Below are 15,250 nucleotides of genomic sequence, written 5' to 3'. Positions count from 1 at the left end.
TGTCGGCTAGATGACTGGCTAAGCAGCAGACGGCCAAGTCAAAAGTTGTGAATGGGCGGGGGCTACTACGCCATCTGTCCTATTCCTTGTTCTTTCTCTCTCTGTGTTTGCCTCTGTTTACCGGCCTGTAAGCCTCCTTTTTTTTTTTCACTTACTTGCTAACGTATAGTACAACTTCTGCTAGCGCCATTACTAACGCTGATTGGCATCCCCCAGATCCTCACCGCAGTTCTTACTCCTCTGACTACACCAATAACAATTATAAAACCGATCGAAATCGCCCCTCTGATTTGGCCGGCTACCCTAGGCCAAAGCGACCTGAAAGTGTCCCACTCTTCAGTCTACTGCTAGCTAAGGCTGACTGGTGTCGTTCTTTGGTTGTAGACGTTAGCCATACACCGTGACAATCTACCGTGGGGGAGGAGCCGTTCCCAGAAAGACTATCATAGGAGGCTTAGTTTGATCGACTTGAAAACTTTTCAAATGGTTACCACCGTGAGTGGCTCGGCAGCCCACAGTGCCGGCAAGGTCGGCTTTGGGTTGGTTCTTATTTTCAACGTTTACATATGACGAGAGTGTGGCCTTTGGGTGAAGGCCTAAGGACGGCCCCGATTCATTTGAACGAAATCGTAATATATTAGCCTAATTGAATACCTAATTTTGTGAGTTAGTTATGAATAGAGGAAAGGCTGAGCAGCAAATGCATAATAATTTTTAGATGTAATTCTTCATCGAAGTGTCGTCAAGCCAGCCGAAAAAACACGGCTACGTTTTTCATTATTTCTTACTGGGTCACTGTAGTATGACTTTAGCAGAATCAATTTCCAAACTTTGCAATCACCTCAGTTACTCGCGGCCTTCGTATCTTTTTTGTTTAGGTAAAATTCTCCTTAGATATTTAGCCGACAACCGGGTATATAATAATGTAATTCTTTTGTAAACGTATACATTATATCCGTTTTTGTCGCCGAGTAGATTGTGTTAATAATTGTCGTCAGAAAAACACTACTATTAAGGGAAACCGAGCAGCAAACGGTTAAGTATGTCGCATCTTCATCAAAATGCTTTTTCGGTCGTTTGTCAATTGAACATTAGCAACGGAGTCAGCATCGTCGCGTTCGGCGCAGACGTCTCGCCCACCGTCCAACCATCTGCGTTCAAATGTCCGCGCACTTAGTCAAAATTCTGAAGCTACTTTTCCATCTAATGGAACGATAAGATCGTTAGCTATTACCGACAAACGGGTAAACGTGACAAGCGAGCATTTTGCGGACAGGAGTGTGTCCTGATCTGAGATGTAAGGACGAACACGACGTGACAACCATATGACGAAAACGGAGTATGAAACGAATTCAGGACCATAGATACCGATACACAAATACGTTGTTTATAACTTTCAAAGGCAGGCATGATCTGCGATTTAATACACATTGGGAAATAATATAAATGCGCGAACATTTCTGTCATATGAGTAATGTGTCTTGCTCCGGCCATGAATTAGTGAAAGTGCGTGGGAAGACGGATCGGCTATTACTTATTATTGGCGTTAGCTAGAGGATTGGTTAACACCGGATTACCAGGTGTGTGATCTGGTAGCAGCACGTAGTAACGTATCTGAATTTTATCTGATAGTGATTAGTCCACGTAGATGTACCCCAGTCTTTAATATTACTTTTGTTAGTATTTACAGAATGCGATGGTTTATTATTAGGATATTTTGAGGTCCATCATCATTGGTATATACGCATCGTGTATGTCGAGCTAGAAGCGTTTATTTGACCTTCTACCTATATAAAACGTACTTTACGATCCACAATACTTGGCAGTGTTGAATGGTTATAAAGAACTATCGTTTATGGTGGGCACAAATGGGGGCAATATAACGGGATGGGCTCATTTGTTTAGCTAGCGCTATGTTTTCAAGTGAAAAGATGATAGTTCAATATGATTTGATTATCGTTCAAATTGGCCTCTACTGTCTACATTCAATGTTTCCCCATCAGAAGCAATACAAGGCCACTTAACGAAACACAATGTGTACCAAGCCCATCGTGACGCGTAAAATGCGCTTTCTGCTGTACGAACGGCCAAGTTATCTTTTCTAAACAATGTCTTTGTGGATCAAAAACGATCATAATAAACCTACCTTCAAGTTCTCGATAAATCTTCACAGCTCATTCAGACCACACGTACTGTTTCAGTAATGATTAACACAATAACGTAATAATAACTAGGTGACATGGCTTCGTCGCAAGACAATACGGGGACTGGAGACAACTGGGACTGCGGTATATTTAATTACCATAAAAACAACAGAAACAGCGGCGGGCCGAACAGATTCGCCAAAAACCATACACCCTTTGAAAGTGGTCCTAACGTGCGCCTTATCAGCAAACCAAACGTGAAGTTTGCCAAAAAAGCACGTCGACAGTTCATTGGCATATTAATTCTGCCATACAGGCTGCCCTCTCTGCTCGACGGCTCGAGCAAACCGTGCTAGAGCTTTATCACTGCGGGTTGCCGACCATTGGCTGTAAAGACAGTAATCTTCTTATCTGTCATATATCGTTGCAATAGCTGTTTATAGATATCATATAAAGTTGTATTTGTTTGTGTATGTATGCCTTTATAGCTGGTGAAATATCGTAACATAGATTAATGCAGTATACAAGGTGTCATAAGTAGCAAAGTGAGTTATAGATTTGAACGTTTGACTAAGAATAGCTACTCACCGGGCCTTTAAGATTGCCGCTGTATTTCTAAATGTACCATAGCCTAATATATGTTTGTGTGCCAAGGAAAATAATAGGAAAAGAAATATTTGATAACTCGCGACCGTGATCTTGATTGTGCATCATGGATCTATCTTCGTGGAATATTAGGAAAAGACGAGACTGATACAAGTCGCGTCGCCTATTCAGGCTGCATATGTATATGGAAGGAAAATAAGACCCATATGGTCCACAGACAGCGAAAGAAATGCTCATTGTGAGATGACGGATGACGAAAAGGCTACACTGCGGTCATTATTGCGGCCAAAATAGAATTTACTATGTTTATCATACATAAACCTAGCATAAATGTTGACTGGATTTTTAGGCCAAGACAGGGAGAGATCTATTTTATACACCAAGATGCCTTATCTTGCTATTAATGCTAAAAGGAGTCACATACATAAAAGCAACGGTGAGGGCGAGGACTGCAAAAGAACACACAGTCTAGCATTTTTTAAAGGAAATCTTTAAATCCAGGCGTGGTAATGAGCAGCAGCAAACGGATTTGCAATTTTACACTAGAAGCACAAGGGAAATCCTGATCGCATCATCATAACCGAATCTGGGCAGTCTTAGCTTCAAAATAAAGTTTTACGGGTCCCTCGACGATGTCGAATATCTCATTAATCTCCGGATCGTATTCCACTGACTTCGTTCAAAAAGGAAAACCGCAAAAATTGAAGTTTTTAGACTCTCACAGTCGCCGACACCATCTGACGGTAAAGAAATGCTGTATTTTCAATTTTCCTCTTTGGAGGCGAGAGATGAAGTCGAAGCTACAAGGCAAATCGACGACGTTCTTTCTATGATATCAAGTATTATGAAACGCATTACGTTTAGTTGAAAGATTACATACAGACACGTTTTCAGATATCCAGACGACTAGTGATTTTTCCAAGGCATGTTCATCCTAATGCATATTTCCATAGGCTGAAAATGGGGAACAAATCGAAGGTCGTCTATACAGATATCCGATTAGGGCAAATAGAGGGAAACGCAAATAGACCTGGCATATCTCATAGGGTTGTACAAATATTACTCTGCTGTGTCGATATTTGTTTGGATATTCTTATTTGAATTTGTAGAATCAATTAGGGCTCCTAAGTAGACCTGACGGACCACTTAGCATGAACTCGGTGGAGCAAAGAGGTCGGGTTTGCGACGCGAAAACCTTGAGAATGACCAATTCGAATACGTAATACTGATATAGTAAGGAAACATGTACCATTATAGAAACGTAAATTTTATCTCCTGTTGTCCAGTGCTCTGCATTAAACAGTTGAATGAAAATTTTCCCTGGCAAATTTCTTCAAAATCTGTGCATGATTTATCTTCATGGATATGACCACTGTTACGACATGTTTGGTCCTATTACTATTATCATAGATATGCGAACATCGATAGCAGCCTTAGCCGTACTAGTTTATATCAGTAGTGGGTCCTCACTGAAACTGCCGACTGTTGTCTAAGCTTTGGATTGAAATGCTGCCCATTCTAATACTGCTTCTACCTTAGCATGTCTAAATAATATGTAGCAGTTCCTATCGACATACGTGGGAAGCAAATTAACACCAAGCAATAATGAGTTGTTCGAGGATAACTTTTCGCCGACCATAGTTATGTCGTAGTAGAAAATAGATATGTTACGCTACAGTTAGTTGTTGCTAACACCTATAGTAGTTTCACAAGTGGCCTTTTACAATGTCTCCTCATCATTGCATGTCCAACGATTTCAACATGGCCTTTTCCAATACAACGGTTTTTATCATTAACAAACAATCCTATTATATTGTTCGCATAGAAAAAACCTACTGCAAGCAGCCCAAGAATAATAATAATAATAACAACACAACTACGATACGATCATTATCTATCCTGCTTTGTGAAATTGAAGATCACGTAAAGATGAACACCTCTCTTCTGAAGTTCCACTGTTTCTCTGAGCGGAGCCTTATCATTTTGCAAAGCTGCACCCTCTCTAGTCCTTAATGCAAATGGGAACGCCTTTGACGTTAAAATGACTAAACATTATAAGGAAATAGACAATTGAAGTAGCGCATATCGTCAAGCCAGTCAGATGAGTTCTTGCAAAATCCACCCATAATTTTTAATATGAAATCAAATTATACTCATGTTTTAAAGTGTTACACATTATCGTGGCTGTAATTTTTGGTTGGCTAAGGCTGGAATTTATGAGCTCAAGCAAGACTGTGAAAGCACTACTTGGGGCCGTCCTAATGCTATCATCCTTAAGGCTCAGAATATTCGCTAGATATAAAAGCATCGTTGTCCGTCTACGTTTATCTTTGAACATATCAACTGTGTCGCTTCCATCTGAAAATTCGATTTCATACCATGGGGTATGTAATTTATGTTTACGGCTGCGATTCCGTTGGCTTAAAAGCTACCTAGAAGACTGTGTTGGCAGCGGGATATTTTGACATACTTCCCCATTTATTTGAGCATCTATCGTCTGTTGTTGGCGGTGCATTTTAAGGCGGTTGTAAAAATGGGATTATAATTTCCGTTTAAGTAGGACCAAATGTATGCGTCTATTGGCGCTATAACATTTCTGGAGCGCTCTTTTACAGAAACACAGTGGTGTTAATATAGCTCTAACTATATTAAAGAATACTATGCCTATTCTATTCCTATTGCACTATTGAAGATCTAGCTAGAATGAGTCCATATAGCGAAATCGAGCTACAGCAGTGCCCAGTATGTGTCTTGTATGTAGATGCCCAGTATGTAAATTTGTTGTAACATTATCGCTCATTCTAATGTATGTGGCTGCATACAATTAGAACCTTTGTTTACGTAAGGGAGTTGGTAGTCAAAACGAAGTGACAGATACTGTCATTTATTGTACCCGCCCGTCACATCGACACGAACCAAATTAAGTCTGGGAGGCAAAGCACTGTCAGAACTCAGTACGTCCTTTCGCCGAAAAATTTTACCTTCTAACATCTCAAGCACAAAAATCATGATTATCATTATTTTTAAGGAGCGGCCACTATGTCAGCAGTCAACTCCATTTTAAAGGGTTCTTTTTTATCGTTACATTTATTCTCTTATCTACACACCTTGACATCCACATACATGAAGCGTCCATACGATGTGATAATCTCGTTAACTAGCGTGGTGCAGAAGTTCGGTCTGCTATCACTATGGCTATTCTGACCCGGGTGAGAAGCGCCAAGCCCAAGTGCGTTGAATGCAACTTCTGACAAATCCGACTGAGCTCATGCTCTAACAGATGGACCAACGAAACCTGCACTTGAGCTACCTTAGACGAGGCGTGTTAATTTCTGATCATTACGACGAGACAGGCTATGAAGATCATTGACTCGTCAATCAGCAACTCTTGTCCTAACTACGCTCCCGCTATTGGAAGCAACCACTGCTGATGCGCGCCACTTGTACGAAAAAATCATGATGGTAATTTTCGATAAGTCTTAGACATGGTAGTCGAGTGTTTCTGCATTCTATTCCTATTGCGCTAATAATTCTATTTGGCTAAACGTGCTAGTCGCCGTGTTTTTGTGGGTCTAGCAGCTCTGCCCGGCGCTCCACTCCGCGCTTATTCACGATGGAAGAAATGCGTTCTCTATTATCAGTATGGAAGGCAGCAGAAGCAGTCGTCGCCACTGATGCCACAACCCGTAGCTAGCCGACATCAGTACGAGGGGCCTCCTTGTCCTGCTTCGTTGCCTGACGTTGTCGATGCGCATAGCCGTCGACCTGCTCAAACGCCGGATGGTACGGCAGAAACAAACAGACTGTCAGGCATGTGCCACACTCACAGAAAGCCCAGAACGACCAGCCAAGATCCGCTCCTCAGACGTTAGCTCACTGTAGTAGTCGTTATCGTAGTACTAGCAGTTACAGCAGTAAATATTCTATGCTCAGGCAGCAGTTGCAATATGACAGTAAGGTAGCCAGCGAGAGAATAGGTCTATACGGCTGTGGTCAGTCCGTGACAGTAGTCCCTCTTACCGTTTTCGTTGTTTAGGAGTAGCATAGTAACTACAGATACCATACTATTATCATAATGTGTTAGTCTATATCGGTCACTTGATGGTGACTCGTGTTAGCCAAGAAGCGATACGCGACGTGCGTGAGCAGGCAGAAAGAAGAGGATGCATAATAAAATTCATCGTTTTTTTTTTCATTATGGAATAAAATGTTCCCTGTCATATCGATGAATCAGGGAAGGCAATGAGGAAAGTCTATTGAAAAATGATCCAGCTTTTACTATGAGGAAACCGGTTTGATTCTGCAAGGTCACGTAATCACAGTATGCGTCGTTGCTAGCGCGCTCCTGCGCTTGAACCAGACATGTATTCGTTGTAGGTCTCTGCCATTGCTGTTGTCGTTGACTTTGCCGTCATTGGGGTTGCCTCGTTAAAGGTCGATTGCTAGCCCGTTGCATCCCCGATCCCAGCGGCGCAGTAATGCAGTAACGCTCCGCTTGCCGTCAAATGTCGACAAAACTAACAAAATGCTGTGCAATAACAAGTTGGTTACTTTACGACTGAGAACGCTTTGCGGTTCTATATAATGGGAACGGGTTGCTGTGGCCACTACCCGTCGATTACTTCTGAAAATAACGCTCAGAGGAAAGTTAACTTTTAAAAAAGACTCACCACAACAAACAGAACGACTACTCGTCCAGTGGCCGTTTGCCCTTATAATACACTGATTCGGGCTGTGACTTATCCTCACGTCTGAGTACACCAGGGTAAGCGAATTACCATTGTTTAAATTGACCCGCCTCTTGCAACTCTCGTAGCAATAATAAAACTAGGCAAACGCAATAAGATCTCAGAATTAGAAAAGGTAATTGTTTGGTCTCTAAGGAAGCATTGAGTAGGCATTGAATACACCTAGCTAGCACAACTAGTTCATAGGTAATTGTAGGCCGTATTTCGTGCGACAAGTAATTGAATTATCGTGCTTCGTTTTTACTCTCTTTGGTGACGGTGGAGAGCAGAGCAAAAAGCTTAAGGCATCAGCCTAGAGGTAGTATTCCGCAGCTCATTGCCGACATCAAAGTAAAGCGTACAAGCTAAGACGAACTTCAGCTGCCCTTGGCATCATCAGATCTTCACGGAATGTGCACAAAATTATATTCTAATACTATAGAAAGGTAATGATAGTAAGATGTGCGGACCGAAAATCAACTCAATAAAGAAAATAGGAGCATTAAGGACGTTTAGGAGAATTCTTATTTCAGTTATTTACGTTACAAGTGGCCAATAGCACAGACGAGTCCGTAATCATCTGAGCGTTGGTGTTTTTGTGACTGAGCAACGGCATTCAAACGCGTACACAGATACACTCGCATGCCGTACATAAAATGTTAAGTGTCTCCCTCAGAAACATACATTCAGACAGATATTTTTTTATATACCGTTTCTTTAGGATGATCACCTTTACTCAGAGCAATCATAGTCATGGCAGTCGCAGGAGTTGCAGTCTTCTCTTGCTTGTGCACAACAACATAATGGTAAATGTGGGACAAGGAGTCAGGCCTTCTATGACAACATAATGAATAATGACATAACGATCCTTTGGAATCGTCGTTCCAGTTGCAACTGAGGATGTAATACTCCCATCAATGTACCACACATGTAGACAACGTCTCACGTAGTAGCCAGCATCTATGGCAAAATGCAGTTCTGGGATGGTAAGAATTGCCTCCAGCGAAGCTCGTGACGTAGTTTCCGCCGCGTCGTACGTTTGACGAATCAAGCCGAATCGACTCTTTCCACATGCCTGTTAGCGAAATGTAGAAAAATAGTTCTTTCTATTTTTTAGTAGCACATTCTGCCCAGTCTGATTGGCTGGGTCATAGAAGCATGTGAGCATGAGTTCGCATTATGCCACTGCCGCGTAAATTTTTTCGGGCTTCTGCGATCACGGCAATTGTTGCTGTTATGACCGAACTTCGACAACTTCTAATAGTAAACTTCAAACAGTGTAGTTCTGCGCATGATGTTGTGCTTGGTTGTCTATACGTCGGTGTCTTTACCACACTGTAGCCAACATCTAGTAGCTGTCATTGGCTTTTATAGCTTTCTGCGTTTACGATGTTTATAGTGATGTGCGCCGTATTGGCAGCACTTTGGTGCGACGGTTGATGTCGATCGAACGGCTGACGCTAAAAGTTCGCTTCGGACGAAAGGACCCCTTCAACGTTTCGACATTAAAGTCAGCATCGCCTGTCTACCTAAGTGAACTCCTGCGATCGCCTCCATGCAAGAAACCGTCGTTCTGAATCAATATTTGCGGGGGTGAGTCGCGCAAATTTATTGGTCGTTTCGGTCGCTTTAGATTGTACTTTTGTCCGAGCGGTCAGTAGCGACGCTGTTTTATATCTTACTGTGTTCCGTTCGCTGATTCCTGCGATGATGGCCGCAGACCAAGATGAATTCCCTAGCCACATTTTAAGACGAACGTAATATGGTAATTAGATAATCATCACTGAATCAGGCAGGACTTTTCTTCTTTCAAGAACTATATCTTTTTATGGTGTACTTGAGCAGATTGGTAATCTGGCTCGTTATCGCAGATCACAGCCATCGGGAACTCATCGATGAATATTGAAACTCTAACTAATACTCCAGAAGATGTCTATCCGCTAGTTCGTCCAGATTATCGTCACCAGTTGCTACTAGAGCGTGATTACGTATACAATTCAAAGCCTGTCCGTACACGATTAGCACGACTATGATTCTTCCATGACGTCCTTTCGAGCCAATTTGAAGAATGGTTCTAAATTTTATACTTTCTTTCAGCTGTCTTAGTGAGTGTAGCTCTAGGATTAAGGCCATAAAGATTCTATTGGTTTGATGCACGCTCTACGCGAATATCGAGGACTGAGGTCAATTCAATGGATGATTAACGATGATCACACGATGCACCACCGATAACAAAACTGCAAGTACAAACGAAAACGTCCGTGTACTTCTGTTGCGGCCCGTTGATCACTGAAAACGTGCCGATAGCTAGACATGGTCGTTTGTTGCCTACAACGACGCCACTTCACTTGAATCGTAGCTTGAACAGCGGAAAAAGGTACCGCTGGGGTCGTTGCTATATTTTTCGATTCGTTATTTGGAACGTCGAAATGTTGAGTGGGTATCACAATTTCTTGAATGCATCGTGTCATTTTTGACAACAGCATAACACCTAATGAGCTACTACGATTTATTTGAGATTGCTTTATTTCTATGAACGATTTGTTTACAACCGCTTCATTAGACACGTATGTCCCACTTTACCGTAGTTTTTTATTTTCATCCTACAGTCTGCAACTGGAAAACGGTGGCAGACGTATGCCAACGAAGTAATACCACTAAGATAATATTCAAAGTCGTTAAGAATGCGCGTCTGATTTCGTGGAAACAGTTCTTCAGCCAACATATATATTTAAATATATCTGCATAACATTAAATTAGCATATTTTCGATGATTTTTTTTGTGGTTTTCTGTATGTTCTGCTGTTATTCAGTAGACCAAGTCGCACAATGTATAGGATACGTTGACAATGACGACTTTACATTTGAATTCACATTACGGGTAGCAAAACGACACTTGTTACAGTAAAAACGAAATACACGGGCAGTTTCAGCGCATCTTTTGCAACGAGCAAACACAAACAACCAGAAATAGAACAGTCTTATGCTCGATGAGGCAAAACAGTAGCGTCCGCAGTAGGTAAATGTCCGCCTGATGGGTTCCGTTATCGGCGTCATGACAGCTTTCGAAGAAGCCAGGATGACGTTGATGTTCTTACATTCCTATGCAAACATATGGCGACAGCAGTATTACCTGCAGGACATACACACATAATCAACACCATGATGATGATGATCTTTACCGTGGTTAAGGCTGCGGCGGGCGTACAGTGATGCTAACTCACAATTTCCTGCAATCTTCATTCTGCCGTTGACCATTTCCTTATATTTTATCTGTTTTATCCTTATATTTTGTGTTTTATCTTATTATTTGGTACTATAATGCTACTGAGATAATGCTTTGCACAGGCCTACATGAGCTTTATATCTATACAGAGAAGTAAGAGGCTCGTTGTTATGAAATCATGGCTACATGTCAGGCAACCGAGGTGGCGGAATGGCTGTGAGTGTTGACCTGAGGTTAGTTGCTATATATCGATCATATGCGTATTTACCCATAACGGTTTTCCTTGTTGCCAAAAACATGTTAGCGGTCCACAGCGTTGCCGCTACCGCTTCTGTTCTGTACAAACATTCGTATGTATTGGTAGATACAGAAGGTACTTAGCCGCATTCATAGTAAGCCTACTCCGGACTAAAAAACAATTGAACAAAAGGCTTACGCGTTCACCTAGAGACAGCAGGAGCTTAAACGTTCACGTCCTGAGTCATTTCTCCTCTTAAATTTTGTTTTCTTTTTGAAACTGTGTCATTTTTATCAGCTATGACCACGACTGCTCACCCGTAGAAGGAGTCTGCATGCTTTATGACCATCGAGTCAACAACTGATCAGCTGATAGTAACTTGTGGTCAGTTCAACCTGTGCGACGACACCAAAAACAGGGGCCGATCAATGAAAAAAGGTAGTCTCGCTCAGTGATTACGGTGATTCTACAAACCGGGGGTTTCCATGGATGACATAAGCATGAACGAAACCCGACGGCGAACGAATCCCATCAGAGTGGCTCTACTAAAAACCAGCACCAGTGACAGCAGTGACACAAGTAATCAAGCTGAGGTCGGCGCCGGAACGGGGATGCATCTGCCTCGACCCGCTAAAGGTCTAGAGGACGACTAGATGAAAATCTTCGATAAACGCAGCCGGAATGCTGTTGCAGGTTGTGATGTCGATGGCTTAACGTTCGGCGAACTGTTGTGGTCGAGCAGAATATAATCATTTTCTTCACGGTGTCTCTATGAGAATGACATGCAGTGGAATATGACATGGGATAAAAGCTGCGGGGCCAAATCATATCTGCGCGATGACGGACCATAGTCAGCGGGTCAGTTTATATTGTCAGGAAAATTATTAAATCCAACAAGGGAAACACTCTTATGGCAGCCATACAATTTGAAGTACAGAGAGCACGAGAGCGAGGCCGAGCAGAGAAAATGATTGCAAATATTTGCCGTGTGGTCGTAGACGACGGCACTACCAGCATCTATGTGGTTCGATGCTTCTCCTGTAAGCTTTTTCCTCTTAGTGGTTGTCCCACTGTCTTCCCTTAAAAAGCGTTTCGGGGGCATCAAAGCATCCCGCCTGGCAAAGCCGCCGCCGCCGCCGCCTCTAAATTTATCGTGATGAACAAGCACAATGAAGACGATGACGATGCTAATGCTGGTAGATGTTATGTGTGGATGTTATCAGACTATCAGGTGAGGAGGCCTGAAAACGGTCAGACGAATGAATGACTGGAACTGATGGGGGTTTCCGATGTGGTGGGTCGCCGTGCTAGGATAAAAAAGATACAACAAAGTGTGCTCCACAGAGAAAGCGAGAAAAATCAAGGTTGAAAAAGTAGGTGGGGTGGGCGATCACGGTGCTGTTGATATGTCGATACAAAAAATGTACAATTTTTACTCTTACGGAAAGGAGATGCTATGCAGAACGTTTCTGAGCGAAGATTTTGTCTGTGTGAAATAGACTGTAGATACAATATTGAAACGTCTACTATTGATTCGGTGTAGGTAGATCAATAATTGACAATTTCTTGCTTTGAGGGATGTATATAAATCAAACAAGCAAATCAGAAGACAGTGGTAGATTTCCAAAGGTTGAGTAGTCCAGCTGGCTATCAACAATTAAGGTGACATACGAGATCTTGATATGGGCGGAGTTCCATGTCTAAGACAGGAAAAAGGGGAAATTATGAAAACATTATGATCTCTGACAAGGCAAAAGAACCATGGCTTTGTCGTAAACTTGAGGTAGGCAGCCTACAAGTTTGTGGCAGAAGCCGAGATTGCAAATTTGAGACAAGCAATTTCAAAAACATCAGTAGCGGTTTGTGGAGCAGAATTTTGTATTGAATTCAATTTTATTGAAATAAATATAAAAAATGTTATTTATTATTTTACTCAATCAAATTTTGTTATGTGAGCACCTATTCAATTAGTTACCGTTGGTTTCAGCTGCACCGAAACCGAAAGCTGTACCAGACGCGAGAGATTCTTTTTTTTTTCTTTATTAGTTCTATCAAACGACGTACAGATGATATGGTAATCCAGTCGTACACATGAACTGATAACATTTTGCCACTATGATGTTGCGGCGGACGCCGGCGACAAAAGACGATTTATGCGGTACGTATTATGTGCAGGATTCAGGCGTCACTGCGTAAATTATGGATGGCTATCTTTTGATCTCTATGTACGTATCCGATGTTTCTGAAGGTCTTGAGTTCGTACAGATGCTATTATACCAATGCCGGCAGAGTATCAACAACGGGCAAGGCGTTAACCTCTAATAGCATTTTCCATTGATCAGCCTGTTTCGCATAAATTATAGATCGTATGCAGTATAGAGCGTACACATTTGCATCATGGGCCATGAATGCAGGCCCACAATACCTAATACCTCAACTTCCTAAAGGTCTGTTCCCTTCGTACCTTAATCTTAGGTAATTAGAAGAGAAGATTTGCCTTGCTTGGCTCAAATGAATACTCCCATACTGTACTACTTAATACCACAGACCAATACGCAGGACTGCGAGCATTTGATGACTGCAATACTTGGTAAAGGTGATGAATGGCGGCAGGCGCATATCAATGAAGTCACTTACTTGCCTAGCATAGTACAGCCAGACATTGTAATTCGTTTGTCTGTAGAATAACATGTATGAAAGACCATAAGGGTGACTTTGTGTCATTTCATTGTGTGTTTGCGTATGTCTCCGTGCTGTTGTCGTCGTTACATTCTGTTATAAATATGATTTTATATAGAAAATACGTGGCACAGAAAATTTATCATGTGCATTTCCCTTTCCGTATGCAGAACCCGTATAGCCATGGAAAACTTAGTTATAATTACTTGTATTATTACAGGTTTATTATTGTTATTATCATCGTATCTTTTTTCTTTGTTTTTTTTTCGTCATCAATAATGACGGCTTTATAACCGCTGCCGCTGCTGATGTTTCCGCCAGCCGAACCGCGTCCGTTTCAACAGAAGCGTCGGTCGCCACAGAATCGAATTAACACAGCAGAAGCAGCACGAACAATTCCCTCTCAACCAGTTTGTTCTACGACGACCGTTGGCCAATGCTGTTCTCTCTATTCTCATTAATAGCTGGTTCTGTTTCTATACAAGGGGCCTTTTTAATACTTAATTGTTCGATAGACCAACTTTACTGGACAACAACTGGAAGAACAAATGCATATTGCAGACTTCGTACAAATTCTGAGCCGCGTGTCTTTGGGTTCATGCACCCAGTACATTATCAGTAATCTTAACGAAGTTAAAACATGCATCGGACACCTGAATGGTATAGACGTACTGGATAATGTGCACGATTAAGTACTATGATGTAAGTGCTGAAATTGCTTCAACTGCCTCGAAGAGTGGCACGCAGAGACCCTTCCACAGACGTTGGTACACCGACACACACAAACAAATGGTAACACAAGTTAACAAAACAGTTGCAATATGGCTTTTGTTTCGTTTGGGCCTATAGTTGTTGCCGCTACAATTCGCGCTCGTCGGTTCCTTGAGAGTTTTGCCAAGAAGGTTCGCGCGGTCGTTTTCCTTCGGGCTTTGGTGGGGTCTGTCATGCGTTTTTCCCACGCTTTGTAACTCCTCTGTGTTCCTGTCCCATCATGAAGACTCACCGCCGCAGCCAACCGTAGCTTATCTCTGAAGCAGATCCCTGTGTTTATCACGCAACATTCACGCTGCGATGTGGATCCGCAACTGGCTCTCTGGTAGTGGATTTCATCTTGTCGACCGTGTGCTGACATTGGTATAACTCATACGTATGTCTGACTCTATGCTCCTGGTTGGCGAGAAGTAGGCAGAAGCAACATCCACCAGCTAAAGAATATTTCGGTTTACGAGTGATACCTTGTTAGTTATTCTATATACTGATATTATTCAATGTGATTTATACCTGGTCCACTATCGCATCGCGCACAGGGTCGTCAAATAAATAGCTACACTAGAGATAGTACGGGATGAGCACGAAAGCTAATTTCGTATTAATAAAACGCCTCTAAATACGTATAAATATATTAAAAAAAAAAAACAGAAATGAATTCATAATTGCTAGATTTTTCTACTCTTTACATATCCTCCTTTAGCCGCTCGAGAAATACATCGTTACACAGTCTGCTTAGTGAAGAGGATACGTGGCATTACAACTTACTTGCATGCTTACTTACCAACTTAAAGGCGTCGGCTTAAGCTCTCAAATAGCGTTTCAGTTCTGTTCATAAAAAAAAAAAGAGCCGCTTAGTCAT

General features: G+C 41.9%; 1 protein-coding gene and 1 long non-coding RNA gene across 2 annotated transcripts in view; one reads left to right on the top strand and one right to left on the bottom strand.

The window, feature by feature from the left end:
• Nucleotides 1-15,250, top strand: part of LOC111261312 (uncharacterized) — a 330,101-nt gene that overhangs the window by 285,735 nt on the left and 29,116 nt on the right. The window lies entirely within an intron of this gene.
• Nucleotides 7,007-8,648, bottom strand: LOC147753351 (uncharacterized). Its single transcript, XR_015311448.1, has 2 exons — nt 7,421-8,648; nt 7,007-7,278 (listed from the first exon to the last, which is right to left on the bottom strand). It is a non-coding gene; the product is annotated as an uncharacterized LOC147753351 (long non-coding RNA).

Source organism: Varroa jacobsoni, unplaced genomic scaffold (genome assembly GCF_002532875.2).
Source record: "Varroa jacobsoni isolate VJ856 unplaced genomic scaffold, vjacob_1.0 scaffold_545, whole genome shotgun sequence".
NCBI lineage: Eukaryota > Metazoa > Arthropoda > Arachnida > Mesostigmata > Varroidae > Varroa > Varroa jacobsoni.
This window is presented reverse-complemented; position numbering and strand designations above follow the sequence as displayed.